At 38.1% G+C, this 20,515-nt stretch overlaps 1 long non-coding RNA gene across 1 annotated transcript; it reads left to right on the top strand.

Moving 5' to 3' along the window:
• The first annotated feature begins 7,187 nt into the window (after positions 1-7,187).
• Positions 7,188-15,740, top strand: LOC110789029 (uncharacterized). The gene is made up of 3 exons (XR_002533492.2): positions 7,188-7,381; positions 11,985-12,067; positions 15,416-15,740. It is a non-coding gene; the product is annotated as an uncharacterized lncRNA (long non-coding RNA).
• The last annotated feature ends 4,775 nt before the right edge of the window (positions 15,741-20,515 follow it).

The following is a 20,515-nucleotide window of genomic DNA, read 5'->3' as shown; positions in this document are numbered from 1 at the left end:
CTGGAAATTAAGCATAGCTTTGAATTCCATGAATTGTTTTAGAAAATGGGTTTGAGGCCCATGGTTGTAAAACATTGGGGTTGAACATTTATCATATATGAAATGTATTTTCATATTCCACTTAATCTTGGTTTAGTATTAAATGATGAGTCCCTTCAAATTTGACGATATATTCAAGATAGACTGTCAGGACCAGTCCTGTGACTAAGAAATGTCTATCAAGTGAACTTGAATGTCAAAGGTTGAAAATGGTCCCTGGTCGGAGTTTTCTATAAAATTGGACGCATAGAAAACGTTAGACGATTAGAATGCAAGATGACTAGTAGTTCTGTTTCTTGAACTATGTGGACATGGCAATGTCATAATCATTTGCATAGATACTTACTTTGGGAAGACTAGTATCGGACAAGACCTATGAAACTTTACTGTAAGAGATGAAAGTCTGTCATAAGTAAATTTCATTAAATTATTAGACACTAAATCCTCAATACCTGAGTGATTTGAGATTACTTGTTTGAGAACTGGTTGCTTTGACGTTGACCAACCGTCGCACCGTAAAAGGAGGCTATAAAGGCAACGCTCAGGTAATCACCTATCAAACGAAGTCTAATCTCAAGATCGCAAGATTGGGATTGTCCTCCCATAAATCGGGATGAGATGCTTAAAAGTTGTACAAGGCCACTCGGAGAGCTAGAAACTGTGAAATGCATGGCCGTGCTCGGATGAATCATAGGCTATGATTATCTGTTTATTTGATCAGTTGAACTCTGAAACCGAGGAACACCTCTGGACATAATAAGGATGACAACTCTTACCTTATGTTCAAGAGCAAGCATCGAGCGACAAAGGAATTAGGAAATGCACACTTGTCCCTAAGGACAAGTGGGAGACTGAAGGAAATAATGCCCTTGGTCCAAGTATGCATTCTATGTTAAGTCTAATAAATGCGGTTCAGTATTAATTAACAAGTTAATAATTCAGTGAGATCAAGTGAGCTGAATGCCTAGCTAGAGGCCGCTTCAGTTCAAGTGGAATTAATGATATTAATCCACAGCTTACTCTTGACTGAACCCGTAGGGTCACACAAATAGTACGTAAACGGATCAAGTATTTAATGGCATTAAATACTCCATCTATGAATATTCGGAACCGACGGATCTTGGTTTCAGTGGGAGCTAAGATCGTCACAGGCAAGAAATGAATACTCCGGAAACGATGATATTGCCGGAAACGGAAATATGGATCGTATCGGAAATATGAATATTATCCAAGTCGTAGATGTTGCCGGAAACGGAAACATGGTACGTATCGGAAAATATTGTTGGAAATGGAAATATTACCAGAATCGGAAATATTGCCGGAAACGGAAATATTGTCAGAATCGGAAATATTACCGGAATCGGAAAATAATTCCGGAAACGGAAATATTAAATATTTGTTCGAAACGGAAATTAATTCCGGAATCGGAAATATTGAATATTGTTCGTATCGGAAATAGATTCCGGAAATGGAATTTTAATCGGAAGCGTATCGTACGAATTAGCATCGGACGAGGCCTGCCGGACGAAGGCCCAGCACGAAGCCAGGCCATCGCCCAGCAAGCACGCACGCCACAGCCCAGCGCGCACAAGGCCACGCATGCGTGGGCCGCGCTGCGTGGGCTGCTGCTCGCATGCGTGGGCAGCCCTTGTGGCTGCCGTGTGTGTGTGAGTTTGAGCTCATGCGAGATTCCTGAATCTGCAAGAGTCAGTGTATGATTAAATGTCTATTCCTATTGGATAAATTGATTAAGTAGAATTCATGTAGAATTCTAATTCCAATTAATTCGCATCCTACTAGGATTACGATTCCTTTTCCATAACTCTATAAATAAAGGCCTAGGGGTCATAATTTATACACAAGTTTCAAAGTATTCAAAAGTGAGTTTTTTGAGAGAAAATTCAAACACCCATCTTGCCCCAAAAGTGCCGAATTTTCTGAGTACCTTAAGGGCGATTCTAGTTGGTCAATCTTAAGGCGGATCCGGACGTGCTGTGGACTTTCTACGGAGGGACGACACTTGGAGTCCTAAAAGACTTGTTCTTGTTCGGTTCGGGCGCAGCTAGGGAAGGCACGCAACAAAGAGTATGCATCTAAACTATGCTAAATGATTATGTGTAAATAATATGTTTCCTGGGTTAATGGTTGTTTCCGCATGATCTATGTAATGTCATATGTATCATAACCTAACAGTTGCGCCTCCCAAGACTAAAGAAAGACTTGTCCCATTTTATTAGTAATGACAAGAGTAAAATAACAAGGCAAGTTGATGTAGAAGTTGTTAAGAACAACAAGTTTACTGTAAAGTAGTTAGGTACAACAAAAATATTTAGGCGTCACCTTACTATGGATGATAAGCGCTCTAACATCAAATAGTGAGAACAACCAGTTTACAATAAAGTGAGCTTAATCACACACAAAAACGCACATGATAAAACTCTAAAACCACCCCCATTAATCCGGTTATTCCCTAATTAACTACAAATTCAAGAAAATCAAAATCTAATTGCAACAAGACAGGCGATTATAAGACAAAAATTTCCATTTCAGCATCTACGTGTTTAATCGAAGAAAACACTAACTTGAGTATCAAATTTTAACAAATATCACAAGAATTCGACTTCTGCGCTCTCTGTAACCCGCAATTTCTTCAAGTACCAGGCCAAATCGATTTCCCTTTTTCGGATTATTTTTTTATATCGCACCTTCATTTTGATTACCCATTTAGATTAACGAAAAACTAATTTCAGTTGTGAATAAATCAAACTCTAAAAGCTTAAATTATTGAAATAAGAATTATGAGAGAATAGAACTTACATAATTTAGGGTTTGAAAAAAAAAGATATCGGAGCCCTTGTTTTCTAGAGTGCGTTGCGACATTGATGCGAAGTTTCTGGATTTAATTGACCCTATGATGGCCGATGAATGTTGTTAGCGATGGTGGAGCAGTGGTTGGCTATGTATTGAAGATGGAATATGCAACCAACAAAGAGATAATGGAGAAGAGAGATGCCATTTATGTTTTGAGACAATTGTTGTCGACCTTTTGTTCTTTGATTTTTTCTAATAAGGCAAATTGAAACTTCAATTGATTTTGGGCCCAGCCCAAGCTCCTCTAATTTGTTGCAGTACAAAAGACTCAACAATTATAAACAAACGTGGTCAACAACTAAACACTCGAAAAATTTAAATGTAAGTTTGATCGTATGATTTTAAAAGTATTATTGTTACTCACAAATTCTTATTTACAATTTATCAAAAAAAAAAAATTCTTATTTACAAGAGGTATACAATAAATATTGTACACCAAAGTAAAAGTTGACTCAAAATACATTAAACTTACCCTTATATATGTAAAAGTTATCTATTTTTTCTTGATAAACTTTTTTCATTTTAATAAAAAAAATTCTTCAAAATCATTAATGTATAAAAATTAATCATTTAGCCTTTTAAAATGTTAATCTATCAAAACAAATTTCATAATATAAAAGTTAACCAAAACATAGTAAAAGTTACAAAAAAACTAGGTAAAAGTTATTTTGGTGTACGATAAAGTTATTGTACACCTTATGCGCGCAAGACCTTTTGATTGTTACTTAATACTAGACCTGTTTAACGGGCTGGGGGGCCATTAGCAGTCCAGATCCATCTCATTTTTTAAAGGGCTCATTCCTTTACCTTCAGGCCCGACCCGACCCGACCCGTTTATTTTATTCATTTAAAATACATACAAACTCAAATTAAGCCCAGTCCATTACAGCCCGTTTAATATCCAACCTGGCCCGACCCAAAAATATTGTAAGCAAGGCCCGACCCGGTCCGTTTAATTTTTGCCAGGCCCGTTGAACAGGTGTACTTAATACAAAGTAGTGTTACCTATCAAAGTGTTACCAAATATTAAGTGTTACCTATTATCAAAGTGTTTTCAAAGTGCTTCTTCAAAAATAAGGTAACACTTCTTAGTGTTACCATAAAATGTTACCTATTTTAAAAAGTGTTACCATACGTTGTTACCTATTTTAAAAGTGTTACCATAAACTGTTACCTATTTTAAAAGTGTTACCATGAAATGTTACCTATGTTAAAAGTGTTACCTTGAGTGTTACATTTTATAAAAAATATTACCAAAGTGTTACTTAAAAATCTAGCAATCTTGCATTTCAAAAAGTGTTACCAACACGTGTTACATAAGCTCAATTATGTACTAGTGCGCCTAATCCTAGATTAAACTAACTATCATATAATAGGCACCGCCATTTGATCACACAAGATAGGCCCGCAATCTCTTGCCAAACCTATCCTATGGTTCCACGTGACTCTAATCGAATAGCATTTGCAACTACCACTCAACTAGCATGGATATCCTATCATCAAATCATATTTAATCACATGAATCAACCAACAATCAATCAACAATTTCCCCTAATCAAGCCCCTAGATTCTCCCCTTACCCTAACCTAATTCTACTCACTAGTCATTCTAGAAATCAAGCAATCCATTAAGAATAAGCTAGCAAGCATGGTATTGAAGGAGTAGGAGAAGAGAATTAAGAGTTCAATTGCACAATCAAATCACAAATTGAAAATCAAAGTAACTTCAATCAATGAAATCAAGAATTCAAGAAATTAAGGAATTGAAGAACAATCAACAACAAAGCAAGAGCAAGAATTAAGAAACTAAGAATTAAATTGCAAAATTGAAGAAGAGTTAAGAAGGATTACAAATTGAAGCTTGAATGGAGGAGAGTTTCTCTCTCTAGAATTGCTGAAAATCTACTTTTTAGAATCTCTAATTATCAACTAAAATTCTACACTTAACAAAATAATCGAAAAATGTATTTATAAGTTTCCCCAAATAGAAGCCAAAATTCGAATAAGAGCAGCCCGCGCAACCATTCGGTCGCACAGACCTTTTGTGCGACAGAACGTAAAAGAGTCATTCGAGCACATGCTGGGTCCTGCGCGAGCGAAGGCAACGAAGAATATTTCCTTCGCATGTGCGACCGAACGAAGAACCCTGTTCGGTCGAATGGGGTTTCTTTGGCTCATATTCCTCTGTAGCACGATTCCTTGAACGAAATGCCTTGTGTGGGAGCACAACTCCTGTGCGGTCGAACAACATAGCACGTTCGATCGCACAAAACCTGTGCTGTCGAATTACCAGGGTTGTGCGGTCGTTTTACAATCTTGGGACATTCTGTCTCAGAAATCCATTATGTGCGACCGAACAACAGAGGGCATTCGATCGCACAAAACTGGAAATTCATGAATTCCATTTGCACTACTCTAGTCGGGCGCACAAAACGCCACTCGACCGCACAAGCCCTGTTTTGGCTCGAATTCACTTGTTTTCCATCATTTTTCATCAAGATCACCTATAAAGCACAAGATGGAACAAAACTTATAAATCTCACACAAAAAGCTATAAAAACTATAAAAAAGCATAAAAACTAACATAAAATCCTAGGATAAAAGCGACATAAATGTCGCTCATCACCTGACAGGAAAAAATGCATCAGCAATCATGCATAGAAGAAACACATAATCAAGTATGATTGCCCAAGTAAAGTACCATACCGCACGGGCATCCATAGGAACTAACAGATGGAGCCCCTCCTCGTCAGGAATGACAGGCACCTCCTTTGTCATCCTAGGGCCACCCGCCGTGGTATAAAGAATCACGCAGTCAAGCGGCACCCAACCGTCGTGATCAGTAGGCTCAGGCTGCAAAATAGACGAACAACTAAGTCCAAACACAACAAGAAAGAGCAAAACACGTCCATATCAATAAAATTTGAGATTACATGTACCTCGAAGACTGGAAGAAGTAAGAGCCGGAGTCGCACAAAATCGGGATAGCTGTCCTTGATCTGCACCGGCTCTCTCGCAGGCACACCCTGTCGCAGCACTGCCCGATGGCTAGAAAGAATGCCCGTGGGGCGCAGCATGCTAGTAGGAGGCGACCGGGGAACTCGGGTGAGCCCTGAAGTCTGCTGAAGTACTCGCTCCCCTAAGAACCGGGCAAGACCCCTAGGACCCTGGTACAGAATCCGACACCGAGACTGGCGCCGAGCCTCCGCAAGCACCTCTGTCTCCTCTAACTCGGACCAGCAAGACTAGCCCACCTGTTTGCAAAACCAAAAAAACAGACAGGTCAAGTAACTCAAATAAAACGAGATAAATTAAAAAGGGAAACTAATGATGCTTACAAGATCAGGACGCCTAGTCGCGCTCATAACCCTGAACCGCTTCTTAGGGGGGGCTTCTCTTCAGCTTCTCGATGCTACCCCAACAGGTTGCCACGGGGTAACCCCTGCCCACTCTACCGGATCGGGGCGCAAAGAACGGCAAGCCCTCGAAAGCCCACAACTGCAGAAAAAAATAAACAGTGAAATAAGTTAGAATAAATACTTTACCCATTTAGAATTCCTAAATAACAATAATAAATGCACGTACCTGAATAAGTCGCGGCACGGCGCACAATGAAACAAGCCTCATAGGACTGTCCAAGTCGTCTAAGACCCTCACAGCCACACTCGTATGGCTAATCAGGTTCACATAGGCTGCCTCGCCCCAACAGAAAGAACCTAGCTCAGATAGATTCCGCACCAACGGAATCAGCCAAGGGTTCACCCTCTCAGAACGGTTCGGCAAGATCGTCGAACTCAAGAACAACAAGTAGAAAATGCGAGCTATAACCTCGCAGAAACACCAGAAGGGCGGCCTTCCGCCAAAACATCGACCAGTAGGGAATAAGGCATCCCCTTCCCTCCGTACTTCTTCACCTCGACAGACAGCTCCTCCCCAATTAGGGATGTCAGTGGGGTGGGTTTTATAGGAGACCCGCCCCGCATCCGCCCCAAGTAGGCGGGGATGGGGGGAGGTTTGGCGGGTGATGGGGCGGGGATGGGTATAAAAATCGTACCCGCCATGGGTGATGGGGCGGGTGTGGATTTTATGTTGTACCCGCCCCATCCCCGCCCGCCCCGCCCCATCCCCACCCGCCCCATTTAATATCCGCCAACCCGACCCAAATTGTCAAATACTGAAATACTACCCACCCATTTAGTTTCGGCCTATCCTATTGGAATGACCAAAGATTCTATAATCTGTCAAATACTACCCTAAGTTAAAGAAGACCAAAAGACTAATTGACTAAAGTTGAACAACCCTTATTATTATTTCTTCAGTAGCCGTCACTCCCAAAAACTCATTTTCTCTCTTCCCTCCTGCTCTCCATCTTCTCTTGTGGTTCTCTGGTTTTTCGGTCTAATGAGCTTGGATTTGGATTATTGGAAGTTTTCGGCCATCTAGTCTCTTCGTTGTTCACTCCAGTACACGAGGTTAGTTTATGTTTGCCGTTGTTTTTAATTTTTTTTTACTAATTAACTCTATAGATCTCAATTAATTCAATCTATTTCGACATTGTAATGTGTTTTCTGTTTTGCTAATTCTGAACAAACGTCATTCTCTATTTGTCTCAAATTTTGTTATGTATACCGTAAATATTATCTAGCTATGCTGAAATATGACCACCATTAAATAAGAATTTACATGTTCTCTCAAATTTCATGTTTACTACTAGTTTAAAATTAGTTGTTTATATGGATAAAGTCTGATAAACTAACAACCTAACTAAAATGACATTGTACTCTTCTCTTGAATTATTTTAAACTTGCGATCTGATCTAAAATTAGTTGTTTAGGGTTCATGGAACAGAGTTGTTAATGGAGTATATATTGATTATTGACGTTTAAAATGACGTTTAAGGCTTTTTGTTGCTAGATTCTCATTTCTCCGAAATCAGAATGTGTATATATTATTAATGGATTATTAATGGGGTATATATTATTAATGGAGTATATAACTATATATTGTGAGTTTGGATTTGGATATTTGCAAGTTGGTAGCATGTTGGATGTGCCACTATTGTAATCTACTCCGTATATGTTTAATTTCCCAAATAGGAATTATTTGATAAATTTGGAAATTTGTTGTGATTGTTTATCTAATTTCATGAATAAATTGCTATTTGTGTGTGAAATAAAGGTGGAACTAGAAGATGAATGTGAAAGTGAGATCGATTAACATGGATTGAGATCGATTAATTCAAGCTTAATTAAAGACAACTACGATGTATTAGAAGACTATTTTTTTTCTTATGTTTGGATTTATTTGTATGGGATAATATGTGAGAATTTTATGTTTGTTTGGATGGATTTTATTATGGATGATTGGCAGGTAGTTTTTTTCCATTCCAAATGTTAATATGTTATTTTTAATTGGCAGGTATTTTTTAAAGTTATATTTCATTATATAATGTTGTTAGGTTTCTGTTAAATAAAAAAAATAGGCGGGTATGGGGCGGGGATGAGGCGGGGATGAGGCGGGGATGGATACCCAGGCGGGTGGTGGGGCGGGGATGGATTTTAGTTTGTACCCGTTGGGGCGGGGATGGGGATGAATTTTGTACCCGCCATGGGTGATGGGGCAGGGATGGGGATGGAAATTTGTGGTGGGGATGGGGATGGAGACACCAACATCCGCATCCGCCCCGCCCCATTGACATCCCTATCCCCAATACACTCTCTAACCGTCTCTTCCGACGGCATGTCCCCATCCCTGATGCTGAAGATTGAAGTTCTCGTGAAGGAAAGACCCGTAACGGCAGTATAGTCCTCAGGGGTGATGGTCATCTCCCCCCAGGGAAAGTGGAAGGTGTTGGTGGTATCCCACCACCGCTCCATATTCAAGCGCAAGAACCGCCTAGATGTGTTAGGGCCCACTACCTCCCGGAAAACGCACACGGTCGGGAACAAAGGAAATCCCTCTACCACCCCACGAGTCCGCTCGTCCAGCTTCGCTAAGCGCTCCGCAATGACGGACCCACCATAAGGTCGACAAGCTATATCCGACCCGGCTCTACCAGTCCGAAGCCTAGACACCACGTGATGCCCCAAGTCATGGTGTAGGTCGACCTCATACTCAAGCGGGTCCAACCAAGCTGGCTCCTCCTCGGGTCAGGATCCCCTCCCCTTGTGGACTCCAATATGGGCGTCGAAGAACCATCCCTCGTCCTCCGAGAGGCCCGAACACGCCGATAAGTAGACTCTCGTCTCATCGGACGAGAAAAAATCGATAAACCATAAGATATCATACCTTAATCCTAGCAATGCAATTACATTCCCAAAATTTTGGGCACGATAAATCCAGTGGCATCAAAAAAATTTTGTTTCCTAAGTATGAACATGTTACTAAGTTCAAAACTAGTACTCAAATTCATACGTGAAAAATTGACCACGAAACATTCGAATATCAAATTCATGCTTTTTCTATCATCCATAGACTATGTGGACCGCAAGCAATAAGCCAAGAATACCTACATTGGGCCCCAATACCAATTCGTAGGCACAATTGGGGGCTAATTTTGAACGAGTTCAAAATTACCTCAAATCAACATACTTGCAAAAATTAACATGCGTAGACACTTATATATGTTATAAACATCACATGCAACCAAACAATTACAAGAAATTGGGGTAAAATAAAAACGCAATTCAATTTGAGCATGAAATCTGACACGAAATTTTACTCAAAATTAAGCCAAAACTCAAGTTAAATCCGAAATTACTTACATATATGTGATTTAGGATGACTAGGGAACGATTTTGGTGAAGCAAACAACAAATTCAAGCAAGAATCGACCAAGAGCTTTGAGAGAGAACTCGAAGAAATGAAGAGCAGCAGCAACAGAAATGGCGAACTGCCACTGCGCTGTTCGTATTTAAAGAAAATGTGCGCGGAAATGTTCCAATGTTCAATTCACGCGCTAGAAACTATCTAGCGCACAAACACACGCGCTGAAAATTTCCAGCGCACAAACACACGCGCTGAAAATTTCCAGCGCACATTTGTTCTCATTCAGACAGAGTATTGGGCCACTTCGCCCAATTTTACGCCAAATAACCATCCAACCGCGTTTTTCCCTTCGCACGGAAAAAGTAATGGTATTTCGAAATAGATTTTATTACACTACTACATAAACGAACAAATGCAACGGCTAAATGCAACGGTTAAAGCTAATGCAACGGGTTAGTGCAACGGTTTTAGCTAATGCAACGGATTACTGCAACGCTTTAGACATATGCAACGTCTATTTAGGTCTATTGTGTTAGGTTATGATACATATGAACAACATAAATCATGCGGAAAAACCTTAATGCCAGGATTCATATTAATTGCACATAATCATATAATTAGTCTAGGATGCATACACTTTGTAGCGTGCCCTCCCTAGCTGCGCCCGAACCGAACAAGAACAAGTCTTTAGGACTCCAAGTGTCGTCCCTCCGAAGATAGTCCAGAGCACGTCCGGATTCGCCTTAAGATTGACCAACTAGAATCGCCCTTAAGGTACTATTATTTTCGGCTAAATAGGCAAGTAATATGGCTGATTTTTCTGCTTAAAAATCCTAGCTTTTATTGTTTGAATACTTATTAAACTCTCGTATAAATTTGTGACCCTAGGCACATATTTATAGAATCATAGAAAAGGATTTAGAATCCTATTAGAATACTAAATTAATTAATTAGAATCCCTTTAGAACTCTATTTAATTAATTTCTATCTTCTAGGATTAGGATTTAATCATAGCACGAATTCCGATAGCTTTAGGATTCGTATAGCACGCACACGAGCACGAGCACGAGCACCGCACAGCCCGCGCGCATGCCTCGCTGCCAACGGGAGCTGCACGGCTTCGCAGTCCATTGCTCGCAGCCCACTTGGTTCCGCGTGGGCCATGCCTTGCTGGGCCTGGCCTTGCGCTGGGCCCGGCGAGGCTTTGGCGTATGGTTTGATGCGTATGGCTTGCTGGGCGAGGGCCTGGCTTCGTGTTGGGCCTTCGTCTAGCAAGTCTCGTTCGATGCTAATTCGTACGATACGCTTCTGATTAAATTCCCGATTCCGGAATTCATTTCCGATACGAACAATATTTAACATTTCCGTTTCCGGAATTAATTTTCGTTTCGAACAAATATTTAATATTTCCGTTTCCGGAATTATTTTCCGATTCCGATAATATTTCCGATTCTGACAATATTTCCGTTTCCGGCAATATTTCCGATTCCGGCAATATTTCCATTTCCGATAATATTTTCCGATACGTACTTCCGTTTCCGGTAACATCTACGTCTTGGATAATATTTATATTTCCGATACGATCCATATTTCCGTTTCCGGCAATATCATCGTTTCCGAAGTATTCATTTACTTGCCTTTGACGATCTCAGCTCCCACTGAAACCAAGATCCATCGATTCCGAATATCCATAGATGGAGTATTTAATGGAATTAAATATTTGATCCGTTTACGTACTATTTGTGTGACCCCACGGGTTCAATCAAGAGTAAGCTGTGGATTAATATCATTAATTGCACTTGAATTGAAGCGACCTCTAGCTAGGCATTCAACTCACTTGATCTCACTGAATTATTAACTTGTTTAATTAATACTGAACCGCATTTATTAGACTTAACATTAAATGCATACTTGGACCAATGGCATTATTTCCTGCATATTGCAACAGTCCGGGATGTTGCAACGGGCTTTTGCAATGATTGGTAAATAACTGTTGTATTAGGCGCTCAATTGCAACATTCAGGCGAGGATAAATTGGGGAAACAATAAAAAAATGAAAAGGGACATTATTACTATATTATTTTCCCTATTTCTTTATTCTAAAACCTATTTTCTAGAATCCCCCAAACCCCATCCGAACAAACCTCCATTTCATCCTTTATTCATGCTCGTCACTCGCAGTTCATTCTCTTCCAGATCTAGGTCGTTTCTTTTATGTTCTCCTCCCTCTTTAATTTTAATTTTAATTTTTCAGTTCTAGTTTGTATTTACCCTAATATATTCTTGTTTTGTGTAATCGATTTTAAGGTAAAACTGACGACCATTGATTGCGGCTCATCCTGGAAATTTTCATTAAAGAAAATGGAATCTCTGATATCGAAAATGATGAGGTAATTTCTTGTTATTTTTCTTATCGAATTCTTAATTTTTATTTGAAATTGAATTTGTTGTCGTTCTTGTTCCTATCGTCAATTAGTAGAGTAGATTGTTTGGGAATTTCAGATTTTGTTCAATCAAGTTTTTATTGGGGCTTTAGGGTTTATGTATTGGTTTTAATTATTTAATTAGTGAATTCAATTAGCAGTTCAATAAAGTTTCGAATTTTTGATTTGGAATACTCGTCTTTCTCTCTTTTTCATTGCATTTCCTTTTTCCCCCCTTGAAATATCTATAAAAGTATTAGATTTAATTAAAAAAATATTCATATATCTATATTTAACTATTTGATTTACTATGTGTTTGGTTTGCGTTAGGATCCTCTGGAGAGAGTTTTAACTCTACAATATAGAGTTTCATTTTATTGCCAATATTAACCTTGCTTTTTTAATTAATCTCTATTACCACAAGCCCTCGTTCCACACTTATCCAACCACCAGGAAACCACCCATTCCACCACCACCACAACAATCTATCCCCTCTCTTCTTCTGAAATCAATCCAATATAATGATAATTTTTCCCATAAGATAGGTCTAATATAGTCCGACATATTGAATTGGAAAAAAAAACAAGAGGCAGTGTTGAGGAATTTAATCTTGCAAGATAAAAAAAAAATTATAATAGTATTCCGATGTGAGAGATTGCCCATAAGTGGTTGCGTATCTTGAAAAATGGCAAATATCATCAGATGGTGGTGCGGTGACCTTTTGTCAAACTTGTGCTCATGGTGGTCAGGTGAACAGATGATAAATTGATAATTGATTAAAGGAGAGAGGGTTGGGTGCATGTGATGGTCGATGACTTGCTGTTGAGTTTACTAGGTACCTAGGTGAGTGTGGAGGTTGATTGGTTGGGAAAGGGAGGAGCTATGGTGGAGGGCTGGAAATTTAGAAGATAAAGGAGATCGTTACAGAGTATGATGGGCGAGTTTTGAGGGGAAAAAAAGTAAAATACTAAAGTTTTTTAAAATGGTAACCGTTGATTTTCTTTAATTTTAATGGAGGGCTAATATTAGATAAAATCTACAACAAAAATCTATGTTGTAGATTTTATAAGGAACTCTAGACGATCCGAGCCCGTTTGGATGGTATTGAATTTTAGTAGTACCCAGTTGTCCTGTTGTTTTTTAGCATCATTTCATGGTCTTTTAGGTGTGTAAACCATGAGTCTCAGAATTAAAGGATCATTAAAAAGCATGTAGAAAAAAAATACAGTAATCAAAGATCCAAACAAAGTTTAAAAGTGCAAGTACCCTGACCATAAAACCAAGAATTCAGACACCTCCATGGTTTGCGTGGTATTTTTGTTGTTACTCTTTAGCGGTTATTGAATTTAGACTTAATACTCACTTAATTTTGATTTTTTTTCTTGGATTTATACCTTCCTAGATTAGTTGGTGATGTTATTATTGACGTGCTGTTGTATTTTATTCTTTTTCTTTTCCAATTCTTTGGTTATGCATTTCTTAGATGATGCCGACTAAGTTAGTTATTATTGTGTTGAAGCTCATTGTTTCTCATTTCCGTTCATCTATAATGTTAAATTCTTATATCTCTACATATTTGGTCAAAATGATATGTTTTTCAATTGATGGACTCTGTAATCCCGCTGGCTTTGATGCTGCTCATAGCAGCAAGTTTAATTCTTTTATTATTTCTTTTTAACTATGTCTAACAATTCAAAGGAAGGAGCCTTCGGTTTTGACCACTAGATCATAATTACCTATAAAATAAATAGCTAGGTTGTGGCCGTTTGTAAAGTAGAGGTCATTCTTTAGTTGTTGATGTTTACATGATTTTATCTAAAAACGTTTAGATAAAGTTTTATGAAAACAACCTTACTAATCCGAGTGTTGGATCTACAGACTACAGATGATGAAACTAATCTATATTGCCCAAATATTTTTACCTTTTTGTTATGTTATCTATATGTCATAAATATAGTTTGACACGTTATGGCTATAAGACGAACTATTGTTGCCTAAGGTATATAACGTAATAACGTTTGTTCAGTTTTATTTTTTAGGTGCACCTTTGTTTTTGAGCTTGGCAAGGTTTTCTAAGTTTATAGGTGTGATTTTTGAATTAAATTTCTACATTACCTAGAGTAGTTGAGGTTGGACTTACTCACCTACATGTTTGATTTTTTATTGACCTCGATTTGTAAATGATGGAAAAGTGTTGCGATAATTTGTTCTACTAGTTGGTTGTTCTGCAAGAGAACTATTTTCATTCCCTTACCCTTCAGATTGTGGGATTTGGGTAAAAAAACAATTATGACCAAACAAGTATTTTTTCCCTTTTAACTCTCGATACTCATCAAATAAATAACTCAACATATTCCTTAAGTATTTGAAATTATACCTTTTGAAATAGGTAAATTATTTTCTCTTTGCTTAACTTATTATAAATCAACTCATGACGCTTACTCGTTGAGATGTGGTCCTAGTCTACAAAACTTCACTAATGACTCTTCTGTGGGAAGTTGTGTTAGACATGTACTGTCACCCAAACTCCTCCCCTTATCTTGTGAGTGAGTGTTTATTTTATTGCTTTAGTGTGAAAGTGGTCATCTTGTTGTGATTGTTATCTTAGTAATTTTAGGTTTTATTTTTTGGTACATTAGCGGAGACAGTGGGGGCTGGTAGGGGCCGGACCCCTCCCCCCCAAACAATTTGAACATGTATATATTTTGTGCAAAAAAACAGCAATAAATACTCTTGCTCCAGTGGTTGTAGTATAGTTAAAGTTTATAGGGGTGGGTGAGTTCAGGGTTTTGATTCTTCACAGAATCACAGCACTATTTTTGTTCTGTTTTTTTTTCAACTCATGCACCATTCGACTACTTTTGTTCTGTTTTTTTTTCAACTCCTGCACCATTCAACTACTTATCAATCTCTCATTGTGTAGGTATTTTTACTTTCCTTTTTTTCATTTTGTACAAAATGAACATAATTTGTGTAAAAAGCTTCAAATTGAAGCTTCAAATTCTGGCTCTGCCATTGTTTTGGTACATGGTAGAGGCGGGTGGTTGTGCAAGGGATGATCAGAGCGGGTAGAGATTTGTTGGGATAGGCTTAAACTACAGGTTAGCGGCGTGCACAAGTGCTAGGCAATGTGCAGTGTGGGTGTTTAATTGCATGTTCAACTTGTCGACTTATCGTTATGTCATTGTTGTTGGTTTTTTACTTGTCATTCGTTGTTTAGTTTTTGTGTCGTTGATTGCCTAGTTGTTTACATTCTAACCTTAAAGATGGTAGATGATGAAATTATTTTCCAACTTCAATTATTTGTTTATATAGGTACATGATCAACTAAATGGTGTAGGGAGGAAGAATGATCTTGTTATTGGAACGCAATTCTTGGTGGAGGATCAGGCTGACAACTTGGTTTTTAAATTACTTAGTGATCTTTTATAGGTTGTAATTTTTACTTTATTTTGCTATATTTAAATGTAGGTGAATAGGTTAGGAATATAGGGTAGAACGTCAATTAATTTGGGGAAGCTTTGTCCGCAAAATCGGACAATAATGTAAAACTATAGATCTTTTCTAATGTACGAACTATTTTTGTAAAATTTTTGTTACTGTTATAATTATTTTATTTGTTATGAACATTATATAATTACCTCAAAGAATGAATAACAATATCATAGTTCAAATAGAAAAAGGTATGTTGCATTGGATATTTTGACCTGATGCAACGGCTACTTCAGATGGCACAGGGCATTGCATTAGCGTAAAAGAGCATTGCATTAGATCTGTTGCAACGATTAGATCTGTTGCAACGGTTGGTCAGAGATAGCATGAACCGTTGCATTAGGTTTGATAGACCGTTACATTAGATTCTAATACAACGGTTAATATCTGATAATACGGAACCGTTACAATAGGTTAAAGAACCGTTGCATTAAACCTAATGCAACGGCCTCAACGGCAACGGTTGACAAACCGTTGCAATAGGTCTATAGCAACGGTTTTTGGTCCTGTTGCAACGGTTTTAAGGTGTTGCATTTGCTCGTTTATGTAGTAGTGTTATTTTCAAAAAAATAATAATATCTCATTAGCCCACTGACATGAAACGATGTTCTGGGAGGTGACCGTGGCCCATTAAGGTAAAACGGTTCTCTAAAAAATTCACTCTCCTACTTATTGAGTTTTCCAAAAAATCTTAAACACCCAGCTTTGAAGAATTCCATATTCCGTTCGAGGTTTGTCCATTCCTCGTTAATAAAAATGCCCCAGTATTCCTGTTCATTCCTCGTTAATAAAAATGCCCCAGTATTCCGTATTTCGTATTCCATTCGAGGTTTGTCCGTTCCCCGTTAATAAAAATGCCCCAGTATTCCGTATTTCGTATTTCATTCGAGGTTTGGATTCCTCGTTAATTAAAATGCCCCAATATTCCGTTTTCTGTATTCCGTATTCCGTTCGAGGTTTGTCCATTCTGAAAGAAATATGTCCTTCACCCAAGGTGCATTAGTCTAATACCAAGGTTCAGATTAATTACAAACAATATATTCAGTGAGATCAAGTGATCGGAACAGCTGGCTGGAGCAATGCTTCCGATCAGTGAGTTATAATTTATATTAGGCTCACAACTTACTCTTGACTGAACCTATAAGGTCACACCATTGGCATTTAACAGATCATCGGATTAAATGAATCGGAAATTCATTTAATAGATTTTCAGGAATTAGTTCGGAAAAAACATAAATATACGATATGACGTTGGATCGGAATCGTATATCGTATCGCGTATATGTAAGCTAGGCGAAACGAATAATCGTATCGTACGATGGTGATTCGTCAATTACTATACCATAAACAATAGCCGTAAGGCATTGGTCGCGAATACGAGCAAATGAAAAGTTGTCGGCCCGTCGAGCCAAGCGCGCAAGCACGCAAGGCCCAACGAGCCCAGCAGCTCGCCAGCATGGGAGCAATGGCCTACGGCTGGGCGCGCGTGGGACAGCAGCAGCGACAACGCACAACAGCGAGGCCCAAGGCCCACAACTCTATGTGGATGCGCGTTTGCTCGTGGGCTTGTGTGAGGGAGCTGGCCTGCCTAAGGCCTTGTACTTTGGCCGGTTGTGTTATAACCTTAGGGTTATAACACCACTCCTCATTATTATGTTTTTCCAACTTACCGATTACGTAATTCAGTTAACCTAAATCAAAAGAGAAACCCTAATCTCTTTTGAGCCTCTGTTCAAACTGTTCTTCCCTAAAAGCAAAAATATCTTGAGTGACTTCTAAGCCATCGATCTCAAGACGGATCAGAACGTGTCGTTGAACCAAGTAGAGGAACGACATCTGGAGTTCTTGTTCGTGTTCCTGGTACGTTGAATCTAGGGAAAACACGCTACAAACGTAAGTCTGTGAAGTCTGTTTGATCTGTACTTTATACATGGTTCCTAGATTTGGGGATTATTCCGCTGCGTTAATATGTATTTAACTGTATTCCCCTACAGTGGTATCATGAGAAACATGTATTTTAAGTAATTTTTGGCATGTTAATATGTTTGTGATGTTGTCGAATTTTTTTTGAAATTTTCTTGATTTTTCGAAATATTTCTGGATTATTGGATAGATCGTAGAATATGTTCTAAATTCGTAAAATGTCAGAAATTCGTAAAATGTGACCCTAATCTGATTGAAAACGGCGTGTTAAGATCAAAACGTGAGAACAGAATCACAAAAACATGCCCCGAAGTTCGAGTTTTTGGGCGTTTTTGTTAATTATTGAATTAAATTAACAATTTTGGAAAGATTTTCAATTAATTACTCGGCCTAAACTACTCGGAATTAATTGAAGTTTTTCCCTACTATTCTTGGGTATATTTTAAAATTATAGTAAAATTTTCGGCCATAAATGTTAAGTATAAACCCTAATTTTATTTTCCCCTAATTTAATGATTTTTAGATCGTAAATTGATTTTATTAATTATTTAGATCTGGAAATTTGTTTAGTTGGAAAAGGGAATATAATTTCATGTTAAATGGAAGATTTAAAAATTTATGGATTAAAATTTGATTAAATTCGTTAATTTTAATCGATCACCTAAACCAAATTTGATAAACATCTGAAATTTAAATGTTTAGAACGATTTAAAATTTTGGATTGCATTATCATACTTATTCAAATTTTTGTTGATATTGATCGTTCGTTAAATTTGAATAATTTGTTAGCTTAGATTTATTATATTTCATTAGTTAGATTGTTTGAAATTTAATAAAATCGATCAACCGTCATTTTTCGTAATTAAAACGAATGATTTTGCTAAAATTATGGAAAATGAGTTTTCGTGCAATTTCGTTTCAAATATTAAAATTTGATTTTCTTAATAAAGGAACGGGGAGCAAATCGCTTGCACTAAGCCAGGGTTGCTGCCCGTATGCGAAACGAATAGGCAAGGCACGCACACGAAGGCAGGCCTAAGGGGCGCTGGCCTTGTGCGCTGTACCTGCGGGCTGCGAGCAAAGCGTGTAGCATGCACAGAGCTGGGCGAAGTCTTCGGGCGAGCTCGGCGCACACAACACACATCGGACAGCGTTGTGTCAGCGAGCGAGCTCGCGTGCCAGCGCGCGCTGGCCCGAGCGTTGCGATAGCGCAACGAGCAGCGAGCAGCGACGAAGGAAGCAACGCAGTGGCATGGGCGATGGGCCTGTGCGCTGCTGCGGTGCTCGTGCTTGCACGATGGGCTTGTTCCCTCGTGTGGGTGCGATGTTGGCACGCACTATGCGTCGTTGGGCTGGGAACTCGTCTAGCCCACGATGCATCCAAATGTGCATGTTTGCTTCGTTTAATATCAAGGCCCAAGATTTGGGCTTTGGACTTAATTTTGCACGAAAAGGGCTAACAATGGACTTTAATTATTTTATTTTATTTGATTTAGGCCGGGTCGTGAGTTTAAATATTTAAAATTAAATTGTCCAAATTAAAATGTTGGTTTAAGTGGGAGCCATTTAATGAAATTAAATGAAATAATTAATTTTAATTATTTTCGTAGGGCACCATTATTTTAATTAAATTAAATTTTGATTAGAATAATTCTAAGGATTAATAATTCGGAATTGATTAATCTTTTAGGACGCGTTTTACGTGAACGTGATTTTTAAATAAATCATGTAAATACTTGCATATTTATTCGGGCCATTCGTTTTAGGACACGGATGGATGAGTGCATAGAAATTATTTTATGTATTGCAGGTATTCAAGGTGACTAGTATAGCCAATCTAGGATAGTTAAATACGGTTTGTGTACTGTTTTATCTTTGAATGTAAAGTTTTAAATATGTTATGTGTACCATTGAAGTTTCGATGTAATTATTTATTATTTGAAGTTCTTCTAGGATATTTAGAACTTTAAGTTAGCATTTTGAATGAAGTTCAAGACGATGCCAGGCTAACAAGGTGAAGAAGATTGGATGCTTCAAGACAAAGTTTTGGGCCATACTAGTTCACCAAAGTTAAATTTATGCACTTATATATATTGTGAATGAATGTATATTATGCATGAATGTTGTTTGTATGCTCGATTAGATTTAGTTCACTAAATAATCAAACCGGCATAGAAACAACTAGGTCCAAAGTAATATTGAGTTTATAATTTCCTTCCAAATCAAGCACTTACAAAAATCCAAGGATCTAAGGTAGTAGGTTTCCGCCAAAGCGAGGTTCTATTTTAGTTGACTTAGATGGTAAGGTATCCCAAAGTACGCGTTGATTGTGGTTTTAACTCAAACAACAAAGGCATATGTTGTGGCAAAGGAATAAATTATGGTATTAATTTATTAACCAAGTGTAATTTGGAGATTACTAGCAATAGGTTTTGCTTACCTAGAATCTTAAAAGACTTAAGACATGCCAAAGCTGCTTAAGGATTTAGGACTTTTAGGGTCTTGGAATCGTTTCATTCCATGTTTTATTTTTGCGTGAATGAAATGTTTAATAGCTTTTATGATTGCATGATTGCTTTTATTTCAAAGTTATTAAAATATTATGAATGGTTATTTATTGCGAATTCTTTTCAAATGTAGAATGTCTAAAACAACAATCAAAGCATCAGAAATACTAACTTTCTTGAATGGGAAAGGAAACTTATCGAAGTTTTAAATGTTAACGACATGAGCTATGTCGTCGAGCAACCTTTTCCTAGCTATTATGCGTGGGGTATGACTCCAGAAAGGTACAGAAATTGGGCACTTCACAAGTACCTTGTCTCGGAACTTATCCTAAAACCTATCCCTGAAAATTGGAGAGGGAGGTTCATTACATATGAGCCTCATGCACTCCTAAGTCATCTAAGGGATAGATGGCGTGTGAGGTATCAACCTGTAGACACCTAATTTGTGTCTCCCCTTTGGGATGATGAAGATATCATTATCCTTATTAGGTGA

The sequence above is a fragment of the Spinacia oleracea genome, chromosome 2 (assembly GCF_020520425.1).
Source record: "Spinacia oleracea cultivar Varoflay chromosome 2, BTI_SOV_V1, whole genome shotgun sequence".
Classification (NCBI taxonomy): domain Eukaryota; kingdom Viridiplantae; phylum Streptophyta; class Magnoliopsida; order Caryophyllales; family Amaranthaceae; genus Spinacia; species Spinacia oleracea.
This window is presented reverse-complemented; position numbering and strand designations above follow the sequence as displayed.